Source organism: Juglans microcarpa x Juglans regia, chromosome 5D (genome assembly GCF_004785595.1).
Source record: "Juglans microcarpa x Juglans regia isolate MS1-56 chromosome 5D, Jm3101_v1.0, whole genome shotgun sequence".
Taxonomy (NCBI): domain Eukaryota; kingdom Viridiplantae; phylum Streptophyta; class Magnoliopsida; order Fagales; family Juglandaceae; genus Juglans; species Juglans microcarpa x Juglans regia.
The window spans coordinates 31,594,267-31,605,428 of record NC_054602.1 but is presented as its reverse complement, the minus strand read 5'-3'; the positions used below and the strand labels follow the sequence as shown (position 1 = coordinate 31,605,428).

Here is an 11,162-nt window from a genome sequence, read left to right as displayed (position 1 = left end):
TAGTAGAAGCTCTATTTCGGGTGCAGTAAAATAGGGGCGTTTTGGCTTGGCAAAACCGTGGTTTACTGTTTGCCGTGGTTGTGGGAGGTGATTTCCGGTGGTTGGATGTTGTGAAGGAGCAAGGCACCTCACGTCGGAATCGTGGTGGTTACTGGTTGTGGTGCAGTGTTCACTGCACTTGGCCTCAAGTTTTGACTTCGACTGAGGGAGGCTTCGGCAGACTGACCAACATGCAACGGCTTCGACGAGGGCCACTTGTGATGGCGCCTTGGTGGCGATGGTGCACAACAGGGAGGGAGGCTGATGATTCTCTGCAATGAAGGGCTTTGTGCGAGCGGATTACTAATTGTAATGAAGAGAGGATAGGAAAAAGAAAGGAATAAGGGTAATGGCAAGAGGGATTTGAGTAACGGGAGGAAAAGATCAAATTTAAAACTGCGTGGACGTGGGGAAGATGGAGATCTGGGTGGGGTTCTTTTCGGTTTGAATAAACTAATGGACTGAGAAGTGGGCGTGGGGGAGAGAAAAAATTGTGAGAAGTTTTTGGGGAGGAGGAGGAGAAGAAAAAGAAAAAGAAAAAAAAATTGAAGGGGAAGACACCTACCTGGAATGACAACGTCTTGGATTCAAGGCTGAGTGTTCGTGGGCCAGGAGGGCCTGGCCTTGAGGCTGGTTATTACAACGTGGGTGATCTTCAACCATCAAGTATTTCATTGAATCTTGCATCCTTTTGGATCTGATTATATGATTTGCCGTTAAAAAGGGATGAATGTTGTCACTGTCTGTAGTATTGGTGAGTCAATTGGTCTGATAAAAGATATCAATTTGTTTGATCAATCCCTAGTTGAGGTGCTTTCTCGAGGGTGTGTGTTCATATTGACATTCATCAACCATTGCCCCGTGTAAAAAGACTTTGTCTATTGGAAGGAGATATAATTTGGGTTCGTTTGAAATATGAACAACTCCTAAATTTTTGCTATTGTTGTGGGAGGTTGAGTCATTCCAATCGGGACTATGATTTGTGGCTATCTAAGAGGGAAGTTGTTGAACGGGAGGGGTTTCCTTATGGTTCTTGTCTGCAGGTAGATGGTGGAACTAACATGTCTCATAGTTGTAAAAATCCTTTCGTGGTCGAGTCACGCTCTGTTCCTGAGAACCCATTAGCGGTTGGTAATCACTTGGGGGATGTCTCTTTGCTGCAAAAAAAAGTGTTGATGCATCCATGTCCACTATCTGTTGGTGGTTTGGTGATGGAGTCAAAGGAGGATGCAATCACTACTGAGGGTAACTGCTTGCAGAGGTTGAAGATGACAAATTGGGGCTCTATTCAACGAGGCTCCAGTAGTTTGGGCCTTCCTAGGCCTCCCAATGACACCGAGACTGATAATGTTCTAACATCATCTAATGGGCCTTTGATTTTGACTAGGGCTTTTGATGGTCCACAACCACTTACTTGGCCAAAAACCACACGAGTTAACTCATGAAAGCTAATTAGGGCTTCATCTTTAAAGACGAAGGGGAAGGCGCGACGGAGGGGACTGCATCTTCTCTGGAGAATACAAGTAAGCGTTTGATTTGCTTACCTTCTAAACGAAATGTTTGAGTCTTGATCTTCAACTATGGAATCACAGTTTTTTTGATCTAAATCGGATCAAATCCTCAGATGAGGACCGTTTGCTGGAGGTTGATAATCAACACCGCCGACAACCATGAAAGTTTTCAATTGGAACTCCCGTGGACTTGGAAACGCACAGAGAGTTTGTGTACTTCACGACTTGGTCTGAAGAGAAGCTTCCAATGTGGTTTTCATGATGGAGACCAATTCTGCTGCATGTTCAATGGAATGTCTAAAATTTTTATTGAGTTTTTCTAGTGTTTTGGTGGTGGATTGTGCTGACCGTAGTGGAGGGTTGGTTTTATTCTGGAAGGGGGACACTGATTTAACTCTGTTATCATATTCCAAGCATCATTTTGATACTTGGGTGATAGATTGGGATACTAGTTTGAAGAGTAGAATTATTGTTGTGTATGGTCATCCTAATGTATGGTCATTCCTGAGGTTAGTCATAGAAGTGCAATGTGGAACTTATTGAAGTCACTGTCGGTTCAAGATCACAGTCCTTGGCTCTACTTTAGAGATTTTAATAAAATTATTTCTAATTCAAAGAAGCAAGGGGGCAGGGTTCATATGGAGGGACAGATGCAAGGTTTTCGTGATGCACTAGATTTTTGTGGACCGAAAGGGCTTGATTTTGAGGGCTTTTTATTTACTTGGTCTAACTTGAGAGAGGGGGATGCACTTATTAAAGAATGCCTAGATCATTTTCTTGCTGCTCCATATTGGCTTTCTATGTTCCCAAATGTAATAGTTAATATTTTTCTTACATGTTGTTTTGATCACCATTGCTTGTTATTAAATACTGTTGGTTCTGTTGAATGTATACAAAGAGGAAGAATACCGTTTCGATTTGAGGCAATGTTGGTTGAGAGTAGGAGTTGTGAAGAAATTATCTCTAGTTCACGATAGGGAGAAAATTCTGTTGATGTTATGGAGGGTTTGTGTAGTGCACCTCTTTCATGTGAGCGTGATTTGAAAGTATGGAGTGCTGTTCAGTTTGGTGACATTAAAAGGTAGCTGGGAAAAAAAATAAAAAATAAAAAAATATTGAACTTGCCTCGTGCTTCTTGTGGTCCTCAATCAGCTTCTTCCATGTCTTTTGTTAAGTATTTACGTTATGATATCAATATGTTATTGGAAAGGGAAGAATTAATGTAGAAACAATGATCATGTGTTTTATGGTTGTCTTCGGGCAATCAAAATTCCAAATTTTGTCATAGGGAAGTATCACAACATAAGTGATTAATGGTCAATTATGTGGTATTAATACTCTTAAATATCTTGAGTTAAAAGTAGGGCCCCTAGCAGGGGCGGGTGGCGGGGAGGGCCCAACCCCGCCCCGCCCCGCCCTGCTTACATTTATATATATATATATATATATATTATATACATATATATTTATATTTTACAAATTGTGTATATATAAATATATATTATAATTTGTTAAATTTGTTCACAAATGGCAAATTTAAAAACTACATAGTTTAAAAACTAATACACTACAATTTACACAAAATATGCACTAACAAATTTAAAAATTATATAGTTTTTAAATCATAGTCATATTTACAAAATTTAAATTTATAATTTAGATCTAAAAATATATTTTTTATTACTTTTGCACTTAGAAATAATTTTTAAATCAAATAAATATGTTAAAATTACTTGGGAATCCGCCCCGCCCCATGCAGGGTGGGGTGCGGGGAAGGGGTGCCCCCGCCCCATAGGGGGTGGGTAGCACCCCTAGTTAAAAGAACTTTATATGTTAAAATACGAGTCTTAATTAGATAATGTGATTTAACCTTATCTGGCATGTGAAATGATTTTTTTTCTTGTCCCTAATTAAATTCAAATATGCTCACATAGCTTATGATGTTATAGGAGTTAGAGTTTGGAAAGAAGCTATCATAAGGAGGCCCATGTACAAGAGTTGAAACCCATGAGGATTCCTGGACTTGCAACCAAAGTCTTAATTTAAACCCAATAGAAGGCCATGTGCAGAATGAAATGGGGCACACATCTTATGCCTCACGTCTCATGCCTCAAGAGTTGGGAAGGATGCGCCTGATGCCTATGTGCAGCAGTAGTGGAACACACGAGTAAAATCGGGAGCACGCCTACGTGTTGTAGCTGGGAGATGGACGCACGGAACATAGAAATTTGATGCACGCCTACGTGCTGTAACTGGGAGAGGAAATCCTGGGGACTACGAGAAGCCGTTACGAAGAGGGTGCGGTCTGTAGCAAGGAGAGAGAGAGAGAGAGAGAGAGAGAGAGAGAAGATTATGAGAATAAAAGGAATGGGAATTTCTAGGTGAAGAGGTTAGCTAGTTTTCATTCTAATTTCCTTAAAGACTTTCTTTTCAGTTTTCTGTATTTTCTTCGAGGAGTTTCGATTTCATTTTTTTGGGATTTATTTTGGTTCTTCTTTCGGACAACATGAGTTCTCGATATTATTTTTAGCATTTCTTGTTAATTTTCCAGAGTGTATTCGAGAGGCTATTTTTGCACTCTAAAGTTTATCCCATTTGGGTTTCTTTTACTGTCAGATTTTGTGATGGCTTTATTTAGATTAATTTTTGTTGGTAGAAATATCATGTGTTGCTAATTTCTGAAGCTTGGGTTGTTGAATGAGACTTGATTTTTTTTGGGTTTTAGTTTAATGCAATATTTTGTTGATGAATATTAATTTCACTTGTTACTAGTCAGATTTGAATTGAAAATATAGTGCGGCTCTTACTCTTGATTTGTTGTTGACATAAGGCACAACAAAAGCTTGAAAATTATCAAGGCTTCTCTCAGTTGATTGTTAAAGTGTGTTTGGTTAGTAAAGTTGTGAATCCCTTAGGAAAATATTGCAAAACTTGAGCATAACTTTTTATCTTTCATTTATCAATGCCTTGACTAGATTGTTGATCGAGAAAATTTTCTAAAAATCAAAGCAAAGAGAGTCCCATACCCAACTTAAGTGTTTGTTAAATCATTTCTTTGGAATTGTTATTTTCAGCTTTATATTAAAATTTTTGTTTGTTACTTGTAGGAATTAGAATTACAGTTTTCGTCGTTTAGAATATTAAATTTTCAGAAGCTATTTCTTTTATGATTTAATCCATCTTTCTAAGATTTACAAAACCGAGATCCTTAAAGCACGACCATATATTCTATTTTCATTAAATCTTTCATTGTGAATATATTAATATCCATTTTACTCATTGGTTATACATACGTAAAAAATACAAAAATTAAGAATTTTATATTTCATTTTACTTCTTTACACTTCTCATACATCATCATACTTTCCAATTAAATTTTACAAATGTTTTGATAACCATTTGTCCCTATGGAATACGATCTTAGATTTATCCTTGATACAACTTGACACTTCTACACTTGGAAGCACATTTGAGATCATGTCTATAAGGCTTGGAATTTCATTAGCAAGTTATTAGATGATGGGGGTGTTTGACACGAGGGACAAGTAATGGAAAATGTTGTCATTAACTATTTTGAGTCGTTGTTTCCCACTTCTAATCTGAGTAATATAGGGGTTGTCCTTGATATCATCCTGTTGGAGTTATTGATTTTATGAATGATGATTTAATGAAGCCTTATTATGAAAAGGAGGTTAAACATGCATTGTTTCAAATGCAATCTTTGAAGCCTCCGGGTCTTGATGGTATGTCTCCTTTATTTTTTTCAGAAATATTAGCATATAGTGAGGAATTCGGTGACGAAGTCTATTTTATTTTGCTTGTCTCATGGGTCTGTACCTGCAAATCTTAATGAGACTTTTGTGGTTTTTATTCCAAATAAGAAGCAATATGAAAATATGAAGGATTTTAGGCCTATTAGCCTATGTAACATTGTTTATAAGATTATTGCTACAATCATAGTAAATAGGCTTAAAATTATATTACCATAAGTGGTCTTAGATTGTTAGTGCGCTATTGTACGGGGCCGTCTTATCACATATGATGTGTTGGTGGCTTTTGAAACTGTTCATGCCATTAAAAAATGGAAGCGAGGTTGTCGGGGTGCAATGTTTGTGAAGCTTGATATGAGTACGGCTTACGTAGAGTAGAGTAGTGTTTTTTAGAACAAGTTATGCTGAAACTTGATTTTAATCATCGATGGGTGGGTTTAGTTCATCATGTATTAGTTTAGTCTCCTATAAGGTGATGTTGAATGAGGTGCCTACATCATCTTTTGTTCTATCACGAGGCGTGAGATAAGGCGATCCTTTATTGCCTTATTTATTTTTCTTATATGCTAAAAGTATATCATCTCTTTTTCGGAATGCTGAGAGTCAACAATTGATTAATGGTGTCAAGGTCTATTCTAGGTGCCAACAACTAGTCATTTATTTTTTTTACGGATGATAGCTTATTATTTTGTCAAGCCACTCGTTAAGAAGCTTTGAAACATATATTGGCTATTTATGAATCTACTTTGGAACAAAAACTGAATTTGGAAAAGACTGAGTTCTTATTAGCCCTAATGTGGATGTGGAAAAGGTTAATACTATTATGTCCATTTGGAATGTTTCTTCTCTACAACACAATTCTCGGTGTTTGGGACTGACTTCATTTGTTGGGAGATCTAGGAGTTCTACTTCTCTTGATTGGAAAGAGAGTGGAGTAAATTACAAGGGTGGAATGAGCAAATACTTTCTCAAACTGGTAGGGAGATATTGATTAAGCAGTTGTTCAAGCCTTACCAACCTATTCAATGAGCTGTTTTTTGCTGCCTAAACGGTTATGTGGGGATTTGAAAGCAATGTTTGCTTAGTTTTGGTAGGGTCAATAGAATTCAGAACGCACGATGCATTGGGTTAGTTGAAAGAAAATGTGTGTTTTAAAATTCCAAGGAGGGATGGGTTTTAAACATTTGAAGTTGTTTAATTTCGCATTACTTGCTAAACAAGGGTAGATATTTTTAATTAAACCTCAATCCTTGTTGTCTCGGGTATTTAAAGCCAATTACTTTTCTAATGTGGATTTTTTGCATTCAAATTTAAGTCCAAAACCATCTTATGTTTGGCGTAGCATTTTTGCTTCTAAGAAGCTCTTATTGTTTGGGTGCATTTGGCGAATAAGGAAGGATGATAAAGCTCATATAATGCAAGATAGGTGGATTCCATTTGATTGTCACATTCAATCTATTTCTCCTCATCATTTCATTCAACCTTTCACTATTGTTGATTCCTTGCTGTTACAAAATTTATCTTTTTGAAATTGGGATTTGGTGTATTCAATCTTTCCTCCTCGTGTGGCTTCTACTATATGTTCACTTCCTTTGTTGTCTAAACAGGTAGATGATTGAATTATATGGTTCGGTAACGAAAATGGCTATGGCTCTGTGAAATCCCTTTACCATACAACTTTGCAATTGTTCCTCACATTCGATATTTCTAAAAGCTCTAACGCAGATGATTTCAAGTGATTTTGGAGAAATTTCTAGAATTTAGACCTGCCTAATAAAGTAAAAAACTTTGGGTGAAGGGTGTGTACAGACAGTCTTTCTGACAAGACATAGTTTATTGATGAGGGAGATTATTCCATCAGGTTTATGTGAACATTTTAAGTTGTTTAAGGAAGATGATTATCACTCTCTTTATGGTTGTCCGATATTTCAAGAAGTTTGGGCTATTTGGTGTCCATGGATTTTTTCTTATTTGAGGCAAGCTGGAAGATTTTCAAATTTAGTGTGGGCATTGCTGAAATTTGATTTCAAGTTAGTTCCTGTTTTTCTTACTATTTCATGGGGTATTTGGAAATATAGGAACCTTAAGTTATTTTACAATTCTGATTGTTTTCTTTTAGAGATAATTGATAACTGTCTTGCATATGTTGAGAGTTATAATCATGTGATGGGCCAACATGTGGTGGTGTATAAAGAACATATGCTCCCTTGGAAAGCCTTTCCTCAAGGTATTGTGAAGCTTAATTTTGATGGTGTCTTATTTCGCTTTTCTAAGTCAACAGGTATTGGAATCATTTTAAGAGATGCTCAAGCAACTGTTCTAATGGTCTCTAGTCGTAAGGAACATAGCATGTTTGAAGTTGATGATATTAAAGTTTTACAGTTTTAAGGGGTTTACAATTAATTTTGCATATGGGTGTGACTAATCTGATTTTGGAAGGAGATTCTTTAACTATTATTGAAGCTATTGGTTCAAGAATTCAATCTATCTAGGTAGGGGTATGTGATTGTAGAAATTCAATGTATTATTCTTTGATTTATGATGTATGATGTGCTACATATTGGTCACCAAGGGAATGAAGTTGTTCACCTACCCGCAAAACATGCTTATTTTGTAGAAGATACTATTCAATGGTGGCATTATTGTACATAATTTATTCATTCTAAAGTTATTTTAGATGCTGCCATGTAATTATTCTGCTATGGAATTTGTAATTGTCTTCCTTGTGAATGAATTATGTTTCTTTAAAAAAGAAAATCTCTCAAATTAGTACATCATTCCCTATCACCAATTGAATCATTGATTTTGTCAATCATCATCCCAAACTACAAAAAATTGTAATTTAACTCCATTTTTTTATCTTCGCAAATGCACTTTGTTAATAAAAGGTTATTTAACTCATTTACCTTAGCTTCCAAATTATCTCTACCAACTTAAAATAAGAGTAATACTAGATACAACACCAATGCTGCGTACAACCGGCATGTGCAATCTTTGCGTAACCGTATGAAATAACTGGATCCGACTTTCTCCCTTTCTTCCTCCCTCTTTCTCTCTCATTTCATTTTCCCCGTCTTCTCAAACAACTCTCTCTTTTCTTTTATTCTCAATTAGAAGTAACTCTTTTTTTTTTTTTTTTTTTTTTTTTTTTTTTTTTATATCTTCGTAAATACACTTTGTTAATAAAAGGTTATTTAACTCATTTACCTTAGCTTCCAAATTATCCCTACCAACTTAAAATAAGAGTAATACTAGAAACAACACCAATGCTACATACAATCGGCATGTACAATCTTTGCGTAACCGTATGAAATAATTGGGTCCCTCTTTCTTCCTTTCTTCCTCCCTCTTTCTCTCCCCTTTCATTTTCCCGTCTTCTCAAACAGCTCTCTCTTTTCTTTTATTCTCAATTAGAAGTATTCCATTACTCATCAGAAAAATCTCACAAACAAGAACGAAAAACAATGACAGCAAACAGAAAATGATAATTTGTAAATGATCTTCAAACATTTGAAGCAAAAAAATTCATACTCCCATCATTGAAGTCATGTTTAAACATTACATAGAACTAAAAATGAAAGAGCCTCAAGAGTTCTTCAAACTTAAAAACCGCAAATCATATCATGCTTCAGCCAAATCCTTTGCTCTTGTGGAAAAGACGGACCCTCCCTCCCTATCCTTCCTCTTCCTCAACCCTTTGGTCTCCATCTAGCTCTCTTCTCCCTCTCCCTCATATTCTCCTTCGACATAGCACTGGCAACATCTCAGCCACCTTGAATGGTAGCAATGAAGCCTCACCAGTTCCACCATGCCGACCACCCCACACACGGCAGCAAACCCTCTCTCTCTCTCTCTCTCTCTCTCTCTCTCTCTCGGTTTCTCCCTCTCTATTTCTGTCATTCTCGGCCACCACCCATAACCGCAGTCACCAACCATCAACCATCGCCTTTGGCACTGCCAGATGCCCAACTCCATTTTCACCTTCACCCTTAGACCACCAAAGTCGTGAGCCACATAGAGATGCCCAAGCCAAAGCCCCTCCCTTCTGTAACTTGAACCCACCACTGGGAGCCACCAACCAGCCTTCGTCTTGGCATCGTAGTCATTTGTGGCTCTGGTTCATGGGTTTGTGGGTTCGTGGCTCTTAGGTTCGAGGAGAAGATGAAGACCTATTGGCTTCGTGTAGAAGATGAAGTCGACGGGGACAGAGACGATGGTTTCAATTCAATGGAAAATGGCTTCGTGGGGAAGACGATGGGAATGGAGAAGACGAAGAGAATCCTCTTCGTGATGAGGGTTTCTAACTTTCTACTGGGATGGAGGGGGATAGAGGCTACTTCATCTTCGTTTGAATTAAATTATAAACGACGTCTTTTTGAAATGTGCCACATAGGACACGGTGATGTGGGGCTTCCCAGGTCTATTGTAAGAAGAATTTTTGTAGATACAATTATGGATTGTGTAAGTGCCACACACATTTTTTAAAAAATAGTTGGGTCCATCATTAAAAAATTAATATTTTCATATGGGTCTCATACTCACTTTTTTCAAAAGAAATGCACAACACATATTTTATAACTGTAAATATTATTAAACATAACACAATCATATTAAATTAAAAAATAACCCAAACGAAAAATAAAGTAGCCAAAAGAAATTTACATTTTATTTGTACTTTTTATTTTCTAATTTTTAGTAAGTACTTTTATCAACGTTTTTACATAGATGGTATATTGTAGTTTTTTGGTAATTTAGGAGAGGTTAATTGGCCGAGTTAATAATTTGAGAGGGTAATTGCAAATCAAAGGATAGTTTGAGAGTTATATGTACTTTTTATTTATTTATTATGCAGTTATGCTTTATACCACATATTGTTTTTTTACTCTCATTTTATTATGTCCATTTAAAACGATTAATCAATTCTTGATTTTTTTTTAAGAAAATCTGTTTAAAAGTCTTATTTTTAATACACCTAATACATTGTTGATGTGGAAAATTTTTAAAATCAATTATTTTAAAAAATTATTGATGTTTTGATTTTTATTTTTTAAAAATTTTACTTATCATCTCTACGTTACACACAAACACGTGATTTGTCATTTTTATCATTCTATTCAAATACACATATATTGATGTATAAATATGTGTATTTAAATAAAATGATAAAAATAAAAAATTACATATTAATGTATTATGTGGGGATAATAAGTAAGCATTTTTCTTTATTTTTAATTTATAAATAGTGTACTCACACACAATTTATAGCAAAACTTTTGCAGGAATAATTGAAGAACATATGGAATCAGGGTTGAGCAAAAATCTGAAAATTCAACTCTACTTTCGACTCTATACCGACTCCGCTCCGATTTCGATAAGTTGGAGTCGGAGGTGGCGATATACCGACCCCGACTCCGACTCTGACTACGATATTATATATATTTTATAAAAATATATTTTTTTATATATATTAATCATCTATATTTTATATAACTATAACTTATATTATTAATTAAATTTAATAATATACTAGTATGAGCAAATTATTATAAAATAATATGCTTATAATATAATATAAATAGAATAAATTGATTAATAATAATTTAGTATATATAAACACCATACTATTAATTATTATTACCATGTAACACTAATGAATAATAACAACTAATATATAAACACTAACGTATAATAATATGTAATACTAATTATATAATAACTAATGTATAGTAACATTTAACATTAACTTGTATAATAATTTATTTTTTCAGTTTTGATTATGTTTTAATAAAATTGAAATTGAAAAAATATTTTAAAAAAAATTGAAATCTAGAAGTCCAAATCT

At 35.3% G+C, this 11,162-nt stretch overlaps 1 long non-coding RNA gene across 1 annotated transcript; it reads left to right on the top strand.

Annotated features, from left to right (window-relative positions):
- The first annotated feature begins 962 nt into the window (after positions 1–962).
- On the top strand, positions 963–4,193 carry LOC121266594. Its single transcript, XR_005940838.1, has 2 exons — positions 963–2,362; positions 3,500–4,193. It is a non-coding gene; the product is annotated as an uncharacterized LOC121266594 (long non-coding RNA).
- The last annotated feature ends 6,969 nt before the right edge of the window (positions 4,194–11,162 follow it).